This window comes from Gossypium hirsutum, chromosome A07, assembly GCF_007990345.1.
Source record: "Gossypium hirsutum isolate 1008001.06 chromosome A07, Gossypium_hirsutum_v2.1, whole genome shotgun sequence".
Lineage (NCBI taxonomy): Eukaryota > Viridiplantae > Streptophyta > Magnoliopsida > Malvales > Malvaceae > Gossypium > Gossypium hirsutum.
Genome location: NC_053430.1, coordinates 47954289 through 47977947, shown reverse-complemented (window position 1 = coordinate 47977947; position 23659 = coordinate 47954289). Strand labels below are relative to the sequence as shown.

At 36.7% G+C, this 23659-nt stretch overlaps 1 non-coding gene across 1 annotated transcript; it reads left to right on the top strand.

Annotated features, from left to right (window-relative positions):
* Nucleotides 1–11821: 11821 nt before the first annotated feature.
* On the top strand, nucleotides 11822–11928 carry LOC121203799 (small nucleolar RNA R71). Its single transcript, XR_005898736.1, has one exon. It is a non-coding gene; the product is annotated as a small nucleolar RNA R71 (small nucleolar RNA).
* Nucleotides 11929–23659: the final 11731 nt, after the last annotated feature.

Here is a 23659-nt window from a genome sequence, read left to right as displayed (position 1 = left end):
ATATATACTCATGAATCAAAACTCAACTTCATATATATATATATGTAGCCAAAACATACTTCTCATATCTACTCATATTCTTCACTTATATCTTACATATCTTATAATAGATATCAAGAAGCTTACTTAACTTGTTTCAATTAAGTAATAAGCTAAGCTCGTACCTGGTCATTTTAACTCATTTAATGTATTCAATTTCCACATCAGCATAAAGTCTTTTAAGCATTAACTTATAATAATTCACCGACATAAAGCCTGCTAGGCCTAACCCTGTATTTCCCATCGACACAAGAACTGTCAAACTCAAAGTCTGATTTTTATACACCGGCAATAAGCCTGCTACGCTATAAGCCCGATTAAATTCACCAGCACAAGGCTTGCTAGGTTCAAAGCCCGAATATCACTATTATAACATTGTCTCATAAACAATTCATATATCGAAACTTTCAGATATTCCAAAACAGCATATTAAACTAAGTTACATCTAAAATTAACGATGTTTAATTGCTGAAAGACTTACCTCGGATAATGAAAAACCGGTATGGATTGGCTAGTTGACAACTTTATTTTTCCCCCGATCTAAATCCAATTTTCTCTTTTCTAGATCCAAATTAATATAAATTAAACTTATTAAATCAAATATTCAACCAAATTCATCCAAAAACACACAAATGGGAAAATTACACTTTTACCCCTGATATTTCACATTTTCACAATTTAGTCCGTATTGCATAAAACACAAACTATGCACAATCTCACAACAACATAGTTAGGCCGAATATTCCTTATACTCATACTAGTCCATATATTTCATTTATTTCACATTTTAGTCCTTTAATTTATTATTTTTGCAATTTAGCCATAATTACTCAAATTCATCAAAAATTCCAATACAAAACATGTTAATCTGAAACATACCTTTAATATTTCATCATCAAACATCACAACACACAAATTCATCAATGGCAAACTCAAAACATTCATCAAAATCAGAAATTCTAGCATGGGTCGGATAGTATTCGAAGCAACGATCTCCAAAACGTAAAAATTATCAAAAACTGAAACCAAACTAACCTTGAATCAAGCTTGAGAAATGGTTGAATATCACCAAGCTTTAGTTTCTTTTCTTTCTTTTTATTTTCGATCAAAGCATGCATATATGAATATCATTTTATTATTTATGTTATATTATAACATTTATATTATTTACCTAATTACATATTTAACCTTTTAAAACTAATAACAAAAACATACATAATAAGGATATATTCGACAATCACATGGTCTAAAGGTTTATTTGCAACATAAATGCTTCAATTTATAAAGCCATTAACAAATTGATCTTTATAAAATAAACTATCAATTTTACAATTTACGCGATTAAACCCTTTTATTAAATTAAGCATACAAACGATCAAATTTTCATACGAAACTTTCACACATGAAAATTCGCATATAGTAAACACGAAAAATAGTGTTTAAATATTTTTATGACTCAGATTCGTGGTCTTGAAACCACCATTTTGATTAGGGTCTAAATCAGGCTGTTACAATGGGGTGGCAAATTGGCTATTCAAATTGCCTATTTTTGTCCACACAGGCAAAGACACAGGCGTGTGCCTCAGCTGTGTGTGACACATGGTCACGTGACACGGTGGTGTGTCCCTTAGGGTACCCTACAAATTAAAGTCAGCATACCCTCCAGTTTTGACATGGCCTAGACACGGGCATTTCTACTGGCCGTGTGAGGCACACGAGCTGGTACATGGGCGTGTGGCTGGTTGTGTGGCAAAGTTAGTAGCCTCCCTAATTTTCACACGGCCTGGCACACATGCGTGTCTTGTGGCCGTGTGGACAAGTTAGTATGTATGCCCTGTTTCGCCACAACTTAGACCCACGGGTGTGTTTACTGCCGTCTAAGGCACACGGCCTGTTCACACGGGTGTGTGACCTTTGAACAGTTTAAAATTTTTCTAAGTTCTAAAACTTTCATATGTTACCGATTTGGTCCCAAATGCATGATTTAGACTATGTATGCTAGTTTTAAATTCATATTGAGTGTGAATGACTTATATTTATTGAAATGAGATGATATTTGGTTTATGACAGTTCTGATCTGAGTTGCATGTCCGGTAATGCCCCTTAACCCATTTCGGTGATGGTTACGGGTTATGGGTGTTATAGAATCAATGCCAGTAGTGTGGGAATATTCGGATGTGTTTCCAAAAGAATTCCCAGGTTTGCCTCCAATTAGAGAAGTTGAATTTTGTAATGATTTAGTCCCTGGGACTACACATATATTGATAGCTCTGTATAGGACGACTCCGACTGAATTGAAAGAATTGAAAGCTCAGTTGAAAGAGTTAACAGATAAGGGTTTTCCGAGACCGATTTATTCTCCCTGGGGTGCTCTGATATTATTTGTAAATAAGAAAGACAGATCTATAAGACTTTGCATCGATTATCGATAGCTTAATAAAGTGACCATAAAGAACAAGTATCACTTGCAGAGAATTGATGACTTGTTTAATCAGTTGAAAGGGGCAACAATGTTCTTGAAGATAGATTTGAGATCCAGATACTACCAGTTGCGAGTGAAAGAGTCAGATGTGCCAAAGACCGCCTTTAGAATAAGGAATGGGCATTATGAATTTCTTGTTATGCCTTTCAGACTATCAAATGCTCCTGTAGTTTTTATGGACCTAATGAACTGATTTTTTTGACCATATTTAGATAAGTTTGTGGTTGTTTTTATTAACGACATACTGATTTATTCTTGAGATGAGGCAATGCATGCAGAGCACTTGAGAACTATTTTTTAGAACTTGAGAGAAAAATAGTTATATGCTAAGTTTAGTAAAAGTGAATTTTGGCTTCGAGAAGTTAGATTTTTAAGACACATTATTTTAGGATATGGTATTCGCGTTGATCCGAGCAAGATTTCTTCTGTTGTTGAGTGGAAACCACCAAAGAATGTATTTGAGGTTAGAAGCTTTTTGGGATTATTCGGTTATTACAGACGATTTGTTAAAGGATTTTCTATAATCGCTACTCCTGTAACAAGATTGCTGCAAAAGGATGTTAAGTTTGAGTGGTCTGAAAAATGACAGCAAAGTTTTGAAAAATTGAAGGCATTATTGACTGAGGCACCAATTTTAGTACAACTTGAATCGGGGAAAGAATTTGTAATTTATAGTGATGCATCATTGAATGGATTAGGATGTGTGTTGATACAAGAGGGCAAAGTGATAGCTTATTTCTCGAGACAGTTGAAACAGCACGAAAAGAACTACCCGACATATGATTTAGAGTTGCCTGCCATTGGTTTGCCTTGAAGATTTAGGGACATCATTTGTACGGTGAGAAATGTCATGTCTTTACCGATCATAAAAGTTTAAAGCATTTGATGACTTAAAAAGATTCGAACTTGCGACAACGGAGATGGCTTGAGTTATTAAAAGAATATGAGCTTGTGATTGATTACCATCCAGAAAAGGTGAATGTTGTGGCCGATTCTTTGAGTAGGAAATCTTTGTTTGCTTTGAGGATCATGAATACACGTTGACTTTATCCGATAATGGTTCGATTCTAGCTGAGTTGAGAGCTAGACCGATGTTTTTGCGAAGCTCAAAAGTGTGACAGTGAGTTGCAAGCCAAGAGAGTTCAGTGTGAATCGGGCGATGACTCAAAATTTGAAATTAACTCCGTTGATTATTTGAGATTTCGAGGTAGGATATGTGTTCAGAAAGATGCAGAGTTGATTCAAAAGGTTCTTATTGTGGCACATAATGGTTGTTTGTCTATTCATTCGGCCAGTACCAAAATATATTGTGATTTGAAGAAAAGGTATTGGTGGTCAGGCATGAAACGAGATATCTCAGAGTTTGTTTTGAAATGCTTGATTTGTCAACTAATAAAGGCTGAACACCAAGTAGCTTTGAGTTTACTTCAACCTATGATGGTTCCCGAGTGGAAATGGGACATAATTACCATGGATTTTGTGACAGGTTTACCTTTGACTTCGAAAAAGAAGGATGTCGTTTGGGTTGTCGTGGACAAATTGATGAAATCGACTCATTTTATACCGATACGTATTGATTACTCACTTGATAATCTTGCTAATTTGTACATTGCTAAAATTCTAAAACTTCATGGAGTACCTATTTTTATTATATCGGATAGAGATCTGAGGTTCAGTTTGCAGTTTTGAAAAAAGTTGCAAGAAGCTTTGGGTACGATTTTAAATTTTAGTGCAGCATTCCATCCACAAATCGACAGTCAATTCGAGAGAGTAATTCAGATTTTAGAAGATATGCTCCGATGTTGTGTTCTAGAATTCCAAGGTAGTTGGGAAAAATATCTACCGTTGGTTGAATTTGCCTACAGCAATAGTTTTTAGTCGAGCATAAAAATGGAGCCTTATGAGGCATTTGGTCGCGATTTTTGTGACAGGTAAGTTTTAAATATTTATAATTAATCGTTCTTGAAACTAACTATTAATGGTGATACAGGCAAGTGTACCTATCGAACAATAGTATAGTTTTAGCAAGATCGGGTTGCCGAACCCAAAGGAACTAAAAGTACTAGTAATGACTGTCTTTTTATTATCTAGCCTAAAAATATGGTGGTTTGGTTTTAACTAGCTAATTAATTAATCTAAGAACTCACAGAGAATGGAATTGGGGGATTACTTTTGGAAAACGATTGAATTAAGACAATACTTAAGGAAAAATCCACCTAGACTGTACTTGTTATTCTGGCTCCGAATTGGGCGATTTATTCATTTAACTTATTCCGTCGAGATCCCTAAGTTATGTTATTATCCTTATTCAAGACTAATAACATCTAATCCCTGGATTGAATAATTGAGACTTTTCTCTAATTAACACTTTAGGGTTGTATTAACTCGATCTATGGATCCCCCTATTAGGTTTCAACTTAATCCAGCAAAATATTGTCACCCTATCTCTAGGTGCGCAATCAACTCTGCTTAATTATGACAAATGTACTCTTAGACAGGGTCTATTCCTCCACTGAATAAGAGCTTATCTTGAATCAGTATCCTAGGATATCAAAACAAGAATTAAGAACACATAATTAAGAACAAGTTAAATATTTATCATACACTTTAGAAAATAATAACAAGATTCGTCTTAAGTTTCATTCCCCTTAGGTATTTAGGGGATTTAGTTCATAACTAAAAAGGAAAACATATCATAAGAATAACGAATACAGAACATAAAGAAAACCTAAAACTCCTAAGGGAAGTTGAGGGGAGATCTGCAGTCTTGATGATGAAACCGGCTTCTGAGATGGATCAATTGGCTTCTTTTGAGTAATTCCTTCCTTCCTCTCCGTGCCTCCCCTTTTTCTCTTCCTTTAAGGCGTATTTATAGGCTTTAGAATGCCTAAAAACCCTCAAAATTAGCCTTTTCCGAATTGGACTCAACTTGGGCTCGGCAGGGACACGCTCATGTGAATCATGCTTCAAATCTGCCAAATTGACACGGCCGTGTGGTCTGCCTGTGTAAGGAAGTCTAGGCCGGGTTAATTTCGTACTTTGGTCCATTTTCTCCGTTTTTGGTCCATTTCTCGTTCCTTTCGCTCTCCTATGCTCTCCTAAGTATAAAACATGAAATTAAGGCATTAGGAGCATCGAACTCACCAATTCTAAGGAAAAATCATCCATAAAATGTGTTAAGCATGGGGTTAAAATATGTATAAATTACGGTTTATCAAATACCCCCACACTTAAGCATTTGCTTGTCCTCAAGCAAAATTCTCAACTCATAATAAAAAAAAATCCTTCTCAACCTATAATTTCTATCGATAATATATCAAAATAATCCATAGGTGATCGTACATTGAAAATTCAACTGAAAGAACATAAAAGTTTCAATCATTCCAAGTTGAGCACTTTATCATGAAAATATAGTGTCTCCCATTGTCTAAATAATTACCTTTGATTCAAAATGTCACAGAGTTTCACATCCTCACTAAAGATTCACTCAAATCACTCGAGGTGTTTAAGGACAATAAATGAAGCACTTAATAGTCTCTAATGAAAAGTCATTACCATAGGCTTGTATGAAAATCAAATCTTCACCACTAGAAATTGAGATGATAAATTAATCAAAAGGTCTTTAGAGGGTTGTATGAGGCTTAGTTAGGGGGTGTGGTCACAGGCTGAATGAAAATGTTAGAATCAAGATTGAATTGAAAAATCACTTAACTAGAAAAATATTTAATATCACTTGCGTACAACAGAGCTTCTTCTCAGAATATGGAATTTAAATACTTAAGCTCAAAAACAAAAGATTACTACTATTAATATGTATAATTTTTTTTAAGAACAAGTTAAGTTACAAAATAGAATAAAACATAGTTAAGCAACTATTTCAATTCAAATCTCGACAAAAATGGGGATCAAATTAATTTAGGGGATTTCAACAATAATGGGTTAAGGGTTAATATTAAGGGTAATACAAGAAATGGTTTGTTAGGCTCAAGGGGGTTTACTAGGGGTTAATCGTGGAGGTAGGCTTTTTATGGCATGAGTGGGTTAATCCTAAGTGCCTTAATCATTTTGACATATCAAATCAAATTGTGTGGTCTTGACATGCATAATCAAGCAAGTTCTAGAATAACAGTTCAATACTGACGTATTCAGAGCATGAAAGAATTAATAGATGCTCAAATGGCTCAAAAATCTCACAAAAATTATGGCTTTTTGATGTTTAAAACTTGTGAATTTCAACTCAAAGTAATACCTAAAGTTTGGGGAAACAACCTAAAATTTTAAATTCTTAAAAATCAACTTATCATGCTTGATTCTCTAATGTCTTAAAGTTTAAACAATCAATACATAAATGCCTATATTTTAATTCAGGATATATCAATCAAAATCATAAATCAATCAAAATTTATCCTAAAAATGATATGAGGGCTGTTCAAGAGAACACGACAGTCATTCAGGGATTTTTCTGATAGGGAAATGAATACCCCCCACACTTAGGATGTACATTGCACTGAATGTACAAAGATAGATATAAGAATATAAAAATAAGATAGGGAGAGAACTGAAACTTCCTGTATGATGAATTCTCGAACTACAGTCTTGGAGAGTAATCAGTGCGAGAGTTGAGGAGGATACTCCAGCGGTGGTAGAGGTTCATTAGTCCATAAGTCCTGCGCCAAAAGAATATTATATCTAGTGGTAGCTATGGTAGTAGTTGATCAGGACATGGTAGTCATGGAGAACTGTTCCTGGTGGAGTTTTTAGTTCCTATGCGATGATGAGCTTAGGAGCTCTATATAACTGTGATAAAATAAGGAAGTTTTTAGGGGATATTAGGAAGAATAATTACTCATAAAGAAAAAACTGAAATTGATGATTAAAAAAAAAAAAAATTCTAAAGTCTAATAATAAAAAAATAAAAAACAAAAAGTAGTTTTAATAAAAATTAAAAATATAAAACAATAAATAAATGTTTTTAAACATCTTCATCGCTGGATGGTTCGCGAGGTGGGACTAGTGATGAGATGTGGAGGTGCTGACAAATCTGCTGTAGAGTAGCATCAATGTTGTCAAATCGTTGAAAATACTGGTGCTTGAATTGAGTGAGGCGCTCAAAAATGTCAGCATATGAAGCCACCGCATGATCTGGACGAGAGGGTGGTGGTGGCTGAGTCAGTGGGTGCTCACGATGTGGAGGGACATCATCAGGAATTTCCTCGTAGGCCTCCTCTTCGGTAGATTGGGCGAGACAAGATTGAGGAGGGTAGGTTCCTCGGTGCTTTTCGATCATCCTCATGCTAAGCATGCTCGAGATGCCTTGTGGAGACATCTGGCCAATGAGGGTTAAGGATGATTCTTGGGTTGCGGTGCTGAGGAGCCTGAAGTGTCGAGCCAACCAGGTAACATAAGGGCCAATGGAGATGACCCCCTTCCTATGCTGCTCCATCTGGTGCTGAATCGCGAGGGCGATGAAATAGGCAAGGTCGATGACGTGCCCGTACGACATACACCATAAAAAGTAGGCATCGTGAGTGTTGACGACACCGGTGCTCTCTCGCCTTCCTGTAATCGTGTGAGCCAAAATGACGTGTAGGTACCTCAGAGATGAAGGGAGAGCCGATGCCTTGGAGCAGCTAGGATTGTAGGTGGCCTCACCTGGTACTAGTGCGTCCCAGCACCATTAAGGAGAACGATGGATATAGCGGTTGAGAGCATATAAGTCATTCTTCTCTTTGAATTCTTCTGTATATAAACCCAGTGCAGTACCGAATTCTGGGATGCTGAGCTGGCGGATTAATCCGCTTAGGTGAAATTGCACCGTGCCGGGATCATCGTACTTCGACGTTACGGTATGAAGATGAAATGTGGAGCATAATTCCATTGTAAGCTCGAGATACGTCGGCTCGATGATCCCAAAGAAAAGCTCCCAAGTGTCAGTGGTTAGGAGGCCCCGAATCGCATTAGCCAACTAAACTTGTTCTATTGCAGCCCAGTCGATGCAGCCCGCAAGTACAGGTTGGGCTCAGAGTATTTGGAAGAGTTCTTCTTAGGGCCCGATGGGGAACCTTAGGAAAGGTTGGTGAACTTCCGCAGTAGGACTCGAAGAAGATGACGCTCCCTTCCTTTTCATTGAAGTAGGGACAGCGACTTTTTTACCACGTGAGGATGACATGGTACCTGCAATTATAAAGGAGAATAATAATAGGTAAACGAATTTGAAAAGCCATGAATTTGAACTAACAATTTTAGCCAAAATTACTAATACTAACTAAACTCAGCCAACATAATAATTTTGATAGCATAATTTCGTGACATTACCATTGTAAGGGCATGAGAATGGACATCGAATTTCATGGAAATGTAGAGAGCATAAATTTGGATCATGGCATGAGTTGTAATGGTAAATAACAAAAAGCAATTGAAAACTATGAATATTGATTTAGAATAGGTGAATAATGCATGAGAGTTTCATAAAAATATGTCATGGGGAATGAATGATGACTAATCTTAAAAGAAATGAAACTTGAATGATAGCATAGTGTGAGATACATGAAGATTATAGCATTAAAAATGCATGGAGTTAAAGGTAAAAGAGTGAATAAATGCTAAAAAATGGAAGAATAAGCGTCAGTAATGAAGTTGGAAACGGTGCACAGGCGTGGCAGGGAGGGCGTGTGGACTTGCAGTGGCTAGGGTTAGGGTTTTTGGGTAAAAAAGACAATGAATAGTGCAACCTATTTATAGATTTTGGGGCACACGGCTAGGTAACACGCCCGTGTTCCCCAATTTTAGCTTGTGTAATTCGTGAATTTTGAGTTTGGGCACGTCTGACATTTAGTACACGTCTGTGTTCCTTAGGCGTGTGGGTGCACACGGTCGTGTCGCACAGCCTTGTCTGGCATTGTTCACTTCTCCCACGCCCGTGTATGTAAACTCACGCCTGTGTCAATCTAACAGGTTTGACCATGAGTGCTAGACACGGGCGTGGCGCACGCTCGTGCTGTTTTAACAGGTTCACCCACAGTTCTTCCACATGGGCGTGTCGTACGCCCGTGTTGTTTTGGCAGGTTCAACCACGGCCATGTCGCACGGTCGAGGCATTTTATCATAGCTCGTGTTTGTGAAAATCGTTGCCCTATTTTCACACAGCCTTAAGCACGCCCGTGTGCTTGGCCATGTCTCTATGGAAAACCTGTGTTCAAGAGCTCCGTTAGTAAGTTAGGTGTTGAAGACTAAATTTTAAAGAAGTTAATACAGTTAGTGCTCGGGTTGCCTCCCGAGAAGTGGTTATTTATAGTCTAAGCTCGACTTACCGCTCCATTGAATGGTCATGGTGGTTCGAGGAGTTTATACTCATCATTCCTGTTATCGTTCTCATCAAAATAAGGTTTCAGACGGGTGTTGTTTACCTTAAAAGTGCCGAAGTTGGGATGACTTACCTCAACTGTACTGAATGGGAAAATGCTAAGTACCATAAGAGGGATTTCTTCATTCGGTGTTGTAGTGACAATGTGAGGATCTGCGGCATCTAATAAGACTTTATCTCCAACATTAAGTTGATTTGGAAAGATATTGAGCTCGTTCTGGCATAGTTTTGGTTTATCGTGTGTTCTCGATTTATGCGTCTGCTATTGATCTAGCTCCTCGATTTGTAACCTTCGATCTTCATGAACAGGTCCTCTACTATTGCTTGAGAATGACTCATGTGCTTTCTTCAGACTCATTTCCTGCAAAGTAGGTTGTACCATATTGTCAGTTTTATTAGAATAGGTTAAACGATCACCTTCAATTTCTGATGTGTTGCAAGAATTTTGAGCTTGAAGGGTGATTGTTTCGGCTCCCTCACAGAGTGTGAGTTCACCTGTGCCAACATCAATGATCATTTTAACAGTTTCTAAAAAGGGCCTTCATAGAATTAAAGAGTGTTGCTATCCTCTTCTATGTCTAAAACAATGAAGTCCACGGGAAATATAAATTTATCGATTTTAACTAGCACATCTTCAATAATACCCCTAGAAAATCTAATAGTTTTATCTGCTAATTGAATGCTCATCCTAGTCTATTGGGTTTCCCAAGACCTAATTGTTTGAACATTTGGTAAGGCATGACGTTAATACTAGCCCCTAAATCAGCTAATGCATTAGTAACATCTAAACTACCAATTAAGCAAGGAATTGTAAAACTCCCTGGATCTTTTAATTTGTTCGGTAGCTTATTTTGTAGAATAGCTAAGCAAACTGCATTTAGCCCCACATACGACGTATTGTCCAACTTCCGCTTATTTGCTAAAAGCTCCTTTAAAAATTTCATTGCGTTTGGCATCTGTGATAGAGCTTCAATAAATGGTAAGTTAATATGTATTTTTTTAAGAGTTTAAGGAATTTACCAAATTGTTCATCTGAGCGGTCTTTCCTTATTACGTTGGGGTATAGCACATGAGGTTTATATTTGACATTCACTGATTTGTTTTTATTATGTCCTACCTCACCTTGACCTCTGCTTACCATAGTTTCTTGCCTCGATTCTAGCTCAGGCTCAACGAATCCTTTTTCATCTTGAACATTAATTGGGTTGGGTTGTTCCCTTGGGTTGGGTTCAGTATTACTTGGCAAGCTACCTTGTGGTCGTTCGGAGATTAGTTTGGAAAGCTGGCCTATCTGAGTTTTAAGCCTTTGGATCGATGCTTATTGATTTTTAAGTGTTGTCTCAGTGTTTTAGAAATGGGTTTCTGACACCGAGATAAATTTAGACAACATCTCTTCAAGGTTCGACTTCTTCTCTTGTTGGTAGGGTGGTTCTTGGAAGCCTGGAGGATGCTGTGGTCTTCGACTTCCCTGACCACCCCACAAGAAATTTGGGCGGTTCCTCCAACCTACATTGTAAGTGTTACTATATCGATTGTTTTGAGATCGAGGATTGTTACCCATGTAATTTAACTGCTCATTATCCATGTTGTGGCCATAAGGTTGGTATTCCGAATTGCTTGATCCACCTCCACTTGCTTCGCACTACATTACTGGGTGAACCTGTGAAGAACTAAGAAAACCATCAATTTTCTTATTCAAGAGTTCTACCTGATTAGAGAGCATGGTAACTGTATCGACGTTATAAACACCGGCTGTTTTCGTTGGTTTTGTCATCATGACTTGCCACTGATAGTTATTCAGTGATATCTCCTCTATAAACTCATAAGCATCTTTAGGAGTTTTGTTATTGATGGTTCTGCCAGCAGCTGCGTCAACCATTTGCTGAGTCAAAGGATTTAGGCCATTATGGAATGTTTGAACCTGAAGCCAAAGTGGTAACCCATGGTGAGAGCACCTTCTCAGTAAGTCCTTGTATCTCTCCCATGAATCGTAAAAAGTTTCTAAGTCTATCTGCAAAAACGAAGAGATATCATTACGTAATTTGGCCGTTTTAGCCTACAAAAAATATTTTAATAGAAATTTTTGGGTCATTTGTTCCCAAGTAGTGATTGACCCTCGTGGTAAAAAGTTCAACCACTATTTAGCTTTGTTCCTCAACGAAAAAGGGAATAACCGAAGACGAATGACATCATCAGAAACACCATTAATTTTAAATGTATCGTATAGTTCCAAAAAGTTTACTAAGTGAGCGTTGGGATCCTCATCCTACAAACCATCAAACTGAACAAATTACTGTATCATTTCAATAGTGTTAGGTTTTAGTTCAAAGGTATTTGCAGCTACAGCAGGTCTAACTATGCTCGATATAGTTCCTGTTAAAGAAGGTTTAGCATAATCATACATAGTGCGTGGAGCAGGATTTTGATTAACCGCAATTACAGGAGGTAGCTGATTGTCTTGGTTTTCAGCCATCTCTTCGGTTGGGGGTTGAGTATCATCCTCTTGTTCATCTTAAGCTTCGCCTTATTTCTCTTTAGTTTCTGCGAACTGTGCTATCGATTTCTTCGTCAAAAAGTAGTGGTCCTGACGAGTTTCTTCTAGGCATAAACTATAGAAACCTACCAAGAGAAAGAAAAAGTAAATTAATAAATAATAATAATAATAAATTAAATTAAATTAAATTGCAAGAAAAATAAATGGCTAAAGTAATAAAAATTGAGCGTTCCTAATATCTTAGTTCCCCGGCAACGGTGCCCAAAACTTGGTCGATATTTTTGTGACAGGTAAGTTTTAAATATTTATAATTAATTTTTCTTGAAACTAACTATTATCACGATGTAGGCAAGTGTACCTATCGAACAGTAGTATAGTTTTAGCAAGACCGGGTTGTCGAACCCAAAGGAACTAAAAGTACTAGTAATGACTGTCTTTTTATTATCTAGCCTAAAAATAAGGTGGTTCGGTTTTAACTAACTAATTAACTAATCTAAGAATTGGGGGATTACTTTTAGAAAACGATTGAATTAAGACAATACCTAGGGAAAAATCCACCTAGACTGTACTTGTTATTCTGGCTCCGATCGGACGATTTATTCATTTAACTTATTCCGTAGAGATCCCTAAGTTATGTTATTAACTCTATTCAAGACTAATAACGTCTAATCCTTAGATTGAATAATTGAGACTTTTCTCTAATTAACACTCTAGGGTTGCATTAACTCGATCTATGAATCCCCCTATTAGGTTTCACCCTAATCCGACAAAATCTTGTCACCCTATCTCTAGGCGCGCAATCAACTCCGCTTAATTATGACAAATGTAATCTTAGATAGGGTCTATTCCTCCTCTGAGTAAGAGCTTATCTTGAATCAGTATCCTGGGATATCAAAACAAGAATTAAGAACACATAATTAAGAACAAGTTAAATATTTATCGTATAATTCAGAAAATAATAACAAGATTCGTCTTAGGTTTCATTCCCCTTAGGTATTTAAGGGATTTAGTTTATAACTAAAAAGGAAAACATCTCAGAAGAAAAACGAATACAAAGCATAAAGAAAACCCAAAACTCCTGAGGGAAGTTAAGGGGAGATCTTCAGTCTTGATTATGAAATCGGCTTTTGAGATGGATCAATCGGCTTCCTTCGAGTAATTCCTTCCTTCATCTCCGTGCCTCCCCCTTTTCTCTTCCTTTAAGGCGTATTTATAGGCTTTAAAATGCCTAAAAACCCTCAAAATTAGCCTTTTCCAAATTGGACTCAACTTGGGCTTGGCAGGGACATGCCCGTGTGACACGCCCGTGTGAATTGTGGTTCAAATCTGCCAAATTGACATGACAGTGTGGTCTGCCCATGTGAGGAAGTCCAGGTCGTGTTGATTTTGTACTTTGGCCCATTTTCTCCGTTTTTGGCCCGTTTCTCGTTCCTTTCGCTCTCCTATACTCTCCTATGTATAAAACATGAAATTAAGGCATTAGGAGCATCGAATTCACCAATTCTAAGGAAAAATCATCCATAAAATGTGTTAAGCATAGGGTAAAAATATGTATAAATTACAATTTATCAGCATTGTATGGCCGAAAATGCCAAACTCCATTGTACTAGACATAGCTCAGAGGGAATTAGATTCACGGGGTTGACTTGGTTAGAGAAACCAAAGAAAATGTAAGGGTGATTCGTGATTGTTTGAAAGCTGCTTCAGATAGACAAAAGTCATACACTGATTTGAAAAGAAAAGAGATTGAATTTTAGATTGGTGATAAGGTATTTTTGAAAGTATTTCCATGGAAGAAAATTTTAAGATTTGGCCATAAAGGCAAGTTAAGTCTGCGATTTATTAGGCCATATGAGATTACCGAAAGAATAGGATCGGTAGCATATTGGTTAGCTTTGCCATCTAAGTTGGAGAGGATCCAAAATGTCTTTCATGTGTCTATGTTACACTGTTATAGATCAGACCCTTCACATGTGATTTCACCGACAAAAGTTAAGATTTGTTCGGATATGACTTACGGCGAGGAACCAATCAAGATATTAGCTCGGGAAGTAAAACATTTGAGAAATAAGAGTATAGCTCTTGTGAAAGTGTTGTGGCAAAGACATGGGGTTGAAGAGGCTACTCGGGAGCCCGAGAAGGAAATGAGAAAATAGTACCCAAACCTATTATCCGGTAAGATTTTTGGGGATAAAAACCCCTAAAAGGGGGAGAATTGTAACGACCCAATTTTGGGGCTAGTCGGAATAGTGGTTTCGGGACCACGAATCCAACTTAGAAAAATTCATTTTTATTATATTGTTATGGTCTATATTTTGATGGAACTATTCTATGAAAATCTCGTTCGAAAATCTTGACATCTGGGCACTCAATTTAGTCAAAAGACTAAATCATAAAAGGTGCAAAAGTTGAGTTCTACTTATTAAAGGTGTTCAATTGCTATGAGATTTTAAATTAGAGGTCCTTAGGTTGTAATTAGACCATTGGATAAGTTAGTGGACAAAAATGGACATGAATAGGTAAAATTTCAAAGTTATGTATTAAGGGCATTTTAGTCATTTGGTAAATAAAAGAATAAAATGGGAAAATAAAGCCAAAATTTGCTCATCTTTCTTCAACCTGAAAATTTGGAGAACACCATAGCTAAGGTTTCTTCAACTTTCAAGCTTGATAATAAGTGCATCCTAGCCTCGTTTTTAATGCTCTTTACATTTTTGAAGTCATTATCATCCGATTTACCTATTTCTGCCATAATTTTGAAGTAAGGTTCATGTTTAAAAATTTACCCATGTGTGACATGCATGTATTTTTCATGTTTGATGGAAGATATTGTATGTTTAAGGTGTGATAAATAACTTTTACTAAGTGATTTTTAGTGAAAATGCATAAAATGGACTTATTTGTAAAAGTTGTAAAAAATGGGTAGTAGAAATGTGATTGATGAAAAATGTGGACTATTATGAGCATGATTTAGGCTCAGTAATGCTTGGGTAACAAAGAAAATTGATACATTTCATTTTATGAGCCTAAGGACTAATTTGTAAAAATGTGAAAAGTTAGGGGAAAAATTATAATTTTTCCATAATGTGATTTTTGGACAGCATTGAGTAATATAATAACTAAATAAGTTAAAATTTCTATTATAGATCAAGAAAAACGAAGTTCGGACCTTGATCGGGGGGAATACAAGTTTATTGACGATTAGGTCCATTTCTTACTATTTTGTACTGAGATAAGTTTGTGTGTAAATAATGCAATGTTATATTAGGTATTTAATGTTTAATATTGCATAAATTGTTTGATTGTTTTGTATAGAAATATTCAAAAAAGTTTCAGCGATGAGAAAATCTCGGTTGAACCTTAGGAATAATCTAGGATACGAATGACATGTCATTAGGAAACCATGTGTTATGTGATCTATGTGAATCTGGGTACTGGTCATGTACGTCTTACCGATGGCTGGGTAGTTCGGTATGTGTTACAGACACCTGATAGCTTGTTTAAGCAGCCCGTGTAGCTACGTCTTGACTGACAGCTTGTGTAAGCAGGCCCGTGATTAGCTCGTGTGTGAGCCCTATGTGGTAAGAGATATAAGGTAGCATTGGCTACATATGTGGCACTTATGTGCAAGACTTTCTATGTATCTGATAATATTCCAAGTGTTCAACGGGTAACTCGAAGAGTATGTCAAAGATGACAAAGTATGTGACTATGTTACGATTTAGTACAGGTATGTATGTAAAGCTCATAAGTATGGACTTTAGTTTGAGATGAACTCTTGGTAAGAATGCTAATGAGTAAGCTGTGCATAAGATACATGATGATATTTATGTTAACTTATGTTGAATAATTATATGATTAATGTATGATTAATGTTGCATATTATTTACATGCAAACTTACTAAGCTTTGAAGCTTACTCCCATTTTCTTTCCATTCCTTATAGTGTCACCAAGCTAGCTCGGGGATCGAGGGACGTCGGATCTCGATTCACACTATCAAATGATTTTTTTGGTTTTACCTGGTTTTAACATTTTGAGTATGGCATGTATAGGGACTTGGTCATTTTGTTATATGTCATATTGGTTTAGCCAAATGTGTTGCCATTATAATAGTTAATGATTCATTTTGTATATGGCCATTGGAAGTTGGCTAATATTAATCTTATTGGTCATTGGTATGTTTATGTGCTGATGCTTATCATGAAGATGAAATTGGCCTGAATGGAAAAGAAAGTATGTGATGTTTATGCATGATAGATGTTAGTATGTGCAAATAATGTATTGATATCTTATTTGTGGCTGATTTGGTTGTATGTATATGCTTGGATTGGTGTTGCTTGTTGTTGTGTAGGTTGGTGCAAGTAAGGGTGGCAAAATGGCTTGGTACATAGCCTTATTTTTGTCCACACGGGTGGAGACACGACCGTGTGTCTCAGCCATGTGACGAACACAGCCTAAGGACATGGGCGTGTGTCAGGGCGTGTGATGTCTGCACCTATTTTATGAAAAATTTTGAAAATTAAAATTCGGCACACGGCCTAGCACACAGGCATGTGACTTGGCCGTGTGGCTTCCTTTAGTGCATGACGTCATAAACAGAGAGTTACACGGGTTAGGGACACAGGCGTGTATGACCACACGGTCTACCCATACGAGCATGTGATCCTGTTTTGATGTAGAATTTTCTAAGTATTGTAGAATTTTCTAAAGTTCTCGATATAGTCCCGAATCTCCTCCAATGCATAATTTTGGCCTCGTAAGCTCGTTTTAGGGACGATAGGAATGTATGTGAAAAGTTTTAAATTCGGATGGAAATTTACGTCTCAATTTTGTATGATTACTTGTGTATAAGTAAGGTAATGCCTCGTACCCTATTTTGGCATTGGATACGGGCAAAGGGTGTTACAACTTGAATTGTGGTTAAATGGTAAGTTTTACTTATTAAGCATACGAGCTTACTGAGCTTTATAGCTTACTTTGTTTATTTTTCCATATGTTATAGTGGTTTTTAAAGCCTCTTTGGATTTGGAGTCGTCAAAGATCTCATCACACTATCAAGCTATCATTTTGGTACTTTTGAATTTATGTATTTGATTATATGGCATGTATAGGATTTGTGGTCATTATGATCTTGATGCTGGTAATGGATTTAGCCATTTGATTTTGCATTATAAATGATGAGTGTTTGGTTATGTGTATATCCATGTGATGTGGCTTATTTTGATATATTTGGTGATGTATATATATATGTGCAAATAGTTCTTTGTTATGTGGTTGGTAATGGCAATACGATGTTTGTTTGTGGATTGATATTTTGAATATCAAATGGTTGAAATTTGAGATTGTATGCTTGTGGTTATAGTTAAAATCATGCATAATTGAAAGTGACCATATAAATGATTTGTGAATGTGAAATAGGTATGAAATTGAATGGCAAATGGTGATGCTTGTGTGTCTTGTGGTTGATGGTAAGGAATTAGCATGACTTAGGCTTGGTTCAGATTGGTTTGAATGCCTATTTATGCCATGTTATATGCCATTTGAATTGTGTAGTTGAATGCAAATTTGGGTGAGCAAGATGGCTTGGTAAATAGCCTATTTTTATCCACATTGGTAGAGACACAGGCATGTGTCTCAGTCGTGTGTGACACACGGTCAAGTGACATGGCCGTGTGTCCCCTGGTGATTAATTAGAAATCAATTCAATATGTTTCGCATGGCCCAGCACACGGGCATGTGATATAAGTCAATATGCCCTACAGTTTTGGGATGGCTTATTACATGGCCTGGTTCACGGGCTTGTGAGGCCATTTCGAAGGGTAGACGGGCTAGTCACACGCGCGTGTTGTTGGCTGTGTGACCCAAGTCAGGGATTTACACAGGGTCAGACACGGGCTAGGACACGGCCATGTGATCCCATTTCGATTGTCTACACGGCCTGTGACACGGGCATGTCTTTGGCCGTGTGTCTCACACGGGCTTGTGTCCCTTGTATTTTGTCAAATTTTCTATGTTTTCGAAAAATTTCCTGAGTTATCGGTTTAGTCCCGAACCACTTCTAATGCATGATTTGGGCCTTGTAGGCTAGTATTAGGGACATTATGATTGAATATGAATGTTTTATATTTGAATATGAAAAATGTATGAGAAGTTATGATTGTTTAATTCTTAAGTCCGGTAATTCTCGGTAACCCTATTCCGGTGATAGATATGGGTTAGGGGTGTTACATTTATTGGTATCAAAGCTGCGGTTTAGTCGATTCTAGGACTAACGTAGTGTATATAAGTCTAGCTATACATGCAATATATAATCTGTGATAGTGTGATATCTCTTGACTATTTTAAATCGTGTTTTTATATAGTAATGGATCCCAATCGAACAGTGGCTAATGATGTTTAAAGTAATGCGCCGACCTCCATTCACAGAGTAGCGCAGTCTGAATCGAGACCTATGTTTAGGGGTCAAGGAGGAGATGCCAAAGAAGCTTTCCTCTAAATGATAAACGAGTGGTTCACTAAGTTTTTCTGAACTAATTGATACGTGATATTCGTGACAGGTTTTCAATATTTATAATGAATCGTTCTTGAAACTAACTATTATCTCGATAAAGGCAAGTGTACCTATCTAACAGTAGTATAGCTTTAGCAAGACCGAATTATCGAACCCAAAGGAACTAAAACTACTAGTATCAACTTTCCTTTTATTATCTAGCCTAAAAAAATGAAAGGGTTTTGTTTATCTAACTAATTAATTAAACTAAGAAATCACAGAAAAGAAATTTGGGGAAAATACTTTTTGGAAAACTCGATTGATTCAGACAATACATAAGGAAAAATCCATCTAAACTTCACTTGTTATTTGACTCTGAATCAGACGATTTATTCATTCAACTTGTTCCTTAGAGATCCCTAAGTTATATTATTATCTCTCTCGAGACTAACAACGTCTAACCCTAGATTGAATAATTGAAATCTCTTTCTAATTAACGCCCTAAGGTTGCATTAACTCGATCTATGGATCCCCTTATTAGGTTTCACCCTAATCTAGAAAAATCTTGTCACCCTATCTCTAGGAGCGCAATCAATTCCGCTTAATTATGACAAAATTACTCTTAGACAGGGGCTATTCCTCCTCTGAATAAGTGTTTAACTTGAATCAATATCCTGAAATATCAAAAAAGAATTAAGAACAAGTCAAATATTTATCATACAATTCATATAATGATAACAAGATCCATCTTAGGTTTCATTCCCCTTAGGTATTTAGGGGGTTTAGTTCATACTAATGAAAAAAAATATCTCAAAAGAATAAAAATAACAAAACATAAGAAAACCCAAAACTCCTGAGGGAATTTGAAGGGAGATCTTCAGTCTTGATGGTGAATCCGGCTTCTGATATGGATCGATCGGCTTTCCTTGAGCAATTCCTTACTTCTTCCTATGCGTCCCCCATCTAAGTGCCTCATCATGTGTGTAAATAGGCTTTGGAATGCCTAAGAGCCCTCAAAATTGGCCTTTTCTGAATTGGACTAAACTTGGGCTCGGCAGGGACACGCCCTTGTGACACGCTCGTATGCGATTGCTTAAGGCCGTGGTCAAGGCTGTTAAATGGGCACGGGCGTGTGATCTACCCGTGTAAACTGTGCTTTGACCTTGCCAAAGGGAAACGGCCGTGTGACACACCCGTGTGAGGAAGTCTAGGCCGTGTTGTTTTCCCATGTGGGTCCATTTTCTCCGTTTTCGACCCGTTTCTTGCTGTTTTTATTCTCCTATTCTCACCTAAGTATAAAACATGAAACTAAAGGATTAGGAGCACCGAATTCACAATTCTAAGGAGAAACCTTCCAAAAATGCGTTAATAAATTACGGTTTATCAAATACCCCCACACTTCAGCATTTGCTTGTCCTCAAGCAAAACCCTCAAATCACAATCAAAATAAATTCTTCTTAACTTATAATTCCTATTAATAATATCTCAAAATAATCCATAAGTAATCATACATTGAGAATTTGACTAAAAGAACATCAAAGTTTCAAACATTCCAAGTTGAGTATTTTATCATGAAAGTATAGGTGTCTCCCTTCATCTAAGTAATTACCTTCGACTCAAAATATCATAGATTTTCACATCCTCACTAAAGATTCACTCAAATCACTCGAGGTGTTTAAGGATAATACTTGAAGCACTCAATAGTCAATAATGAAAAGTTATTACCATATGCTTGCATGAAAATCAAATTTTCGCCATTATATATTGAGATGAACATCAATAAAAAGGTCTTTAAAGGGTTGTAATGTGGCTTTGGCTAGGGGGTGTGGTCACAAGCTGAAAGAAAAGGTTAGAATCGAGATTGAATTGAAAATTGCCTAACTAGAAAAAGTAATTAAACATCAATTGAGTACAAGTGAGCTTCTTCTCAGAATATGGAATTTAGATACTGCGGCTCAACAATACCGTATTACTACTAATATGTAAGTATGAATATTTTTTTTAGGAACAAGTCAGCTACTTAGAAGAGCAAACATAGCTAAGCAATCAATTCAAATCAAATCTCGACAAAAATAGGGATCAAATTAGGGGATTTCAACAATAATGGTTTATGGGTTAATATTGAGGGTAAATCAATCAATGGCTTGTTAGGCTCAAAGGGGTTCACTAAGGGTTAATTATGAAGGTAGGCTTTTGTAGAATGAGTGGGTTAAACCTAAGTGTCTTTATCATTCTAACATATCAACACAAATGGTGTGGTCTTGACATGCATAATCAAGCAAGTTCTAGAATAACAATTCAATACTGACGCACTCAAAGCAACAATAAAAGTGAGCATGAAAGAAATGATAGATGCTCTAAAGGCTCAAAATCTCACAAAATTTATGGCTTTTTGATGTTTAAACCTATGAATTTCAACTCAAGATAATACCTAAACTTGGGAAAAACAACCTAAAAGTTTTTAATTCTTCAAAAATCAACTAATCATGCCTGATTCCCTAATGTCTTAAAGTTTAAACACTCAATGCATAAATGCCTATGTTTTAGTTCAAGACATATCAATAAAAATCATAAATTAATTGAAATTCATTCTAATAGTGATATAAATGATTTACATGAGAATAAGACACAATTCAGGGATTTCTAATGATGATATAAAAGACCCCCCAACACTTAAGATGTACATTGCCCTCAATGTACAAAGATAGAGATAATGAAAAAGATAGATTTATAATCATAAGATAGGGAGAGAAGTGAAACTTCCTGAATGATGAATGAATTCCTTGAATTGGAGTTTTAGAGGATAATCAGTGTGAGAGTGGAGGAGGACACTCCGGTGGTGGTAGAGGTTCATTAGTCCATAAGTCCTATACCAAAAGAATATTATATCTAGTGGTAGCTATGGTCGTGGTCGAGCAGGACATGACAGTCGTGGAGAACCTTTCTCGGTGGGGTTTTTAGTTCCTATGCGAGCATGAGCTTTGAAGCTCTTTCTGACTGTGATAAAATCAGGAACTCTTTAAGAGGTATACTGAAGCATAATTACTTGTAGTGAAATAGCTGAAGAATAAAAATTATAAAAACTCAAGATGAAATAGTATTAAAAGGAAACAAAAAATAATAATTTCAAAATATAGAGATAAAAATAAAATAAAATAAATAATAGGTGTTTATAGAGAAATTGAGGCACACGGCCGTGGGGCACGCCCGTGTGCTCTAATCTCAGCCCGTGCGTTTCATAGTTTTATAAATTAGGCACATTGGTGTGCATGATAATGTTGCACGGCCGTGTCGATCTTCGTTCACTTCTCTCACACCCGTGTATGCAGGCGCATGCCCGTGTTAAATTGACAGGTTAACCACGGTTTCAGAACATGGGCATGTTGTACGCCCGTGTTATTTTGGCAGTTTCGCCGACAGCCATGTCGCACAGCCGTGGCAACTTATCGCATCTTGTCTTGGGGAAAATATCGCCCTGTTTTTACACAACCTAAGGCACGCCCGTGTGCTGGTCATGTGTGCTCTAGAAAGCCTGCGTTCCATGAGTCAGTTAGTATGTTAGATGTTAAAACTAAAATTTAAAGAAATTAATATTGTTAGTGCTCGGATTGCCTCCCGAGAAGTGCTTACTTATAGTCTAAGCTCGACTTACCTCTCTAGTGTGTGATCATGGTGGTTCGAGGAGTTTATACTCCTCACTCCTGCTATGAATCCCATCAAAATAAGGTTTTAGGCGAGTATTGTTTGCCTTAAAGGTGGCGAATTTGGGATGACTTCCCTCGACTGTACCAAATGGAAAAATGCTAAGTACTGTAAGAGGAATTTCTTCATTCGGTTTGGCAGTGTCAATTTGAGGATCTGTGGCATCTAATGAAACTTTATCTCCAACCTTAAGTTGATTTGGTGAGGCATTGAGCTCGTTTTGGCGTAGTTTTGGTTTATCATGTTTTCTCGGTTTAAATGCTAGCCATTCATCTAACTCCTTGATTTGTAACATTTTTTCTTCATGTGTAGATTCTTTGTTATGGATTGAACATGGCTCATGTGTGTCGTTCGAACTTATTTCTTGCAAAATAGGTTGCACCATATGATCAGTCTTAGTAGAACAATTTGTACAATCACCTTCAATTTTCGATGTGTTGTTCGGGTTGCGAGCTTGAAGGGTGATTGTTTCGTCTCCAACACGAACTGTGAGTTCACCTGTGCCAACGTCAATAATTATTCTAGCAGTTGCTATAAAGGGCCTTCCCAAAATTAAAGGAACGTTACTATCCTCTTTTATGTCTAAAACAAAAAAAAATCAACTGGGAATATAAATTTGTCAATTTTAACGAGTATGTCTTCAATAATACCCTTAGGAAATCTGACAGTTTTATCTGCTAATTTAATGCTCATCCTAGTTTGTATGGGTTTCCCTAGAACTAGTTGCTTAAAAAATTTGTAAGGCATAACATAAGATACTAGCCCCTAGATCAGCCAACGCATTATTAACATCTAAACTACCAATTAAACAAGCAATCATAAAACTCCCTGGATCTTTTAGTTTGTTAGGTAGCTTATTCTGAAGAATGGTTGAGCAAACCGCGTTTAGCTCCACATGCGACCTTTCATCTAACTTTCGTTTATTTGCTAAAAGCTGCTTTAAAAATTTGACTGCGTTTGGCATCTGCGAAGTGCTTCAATAAACGACAAGTTAATATGTAGTTTCTTTAAAAGTTTAAGTAATTTACCAAATTGTTCATCTGAGTGGTCTTTCCTTGTTGCGTTGGGGTATGGCACATGAGGTTATA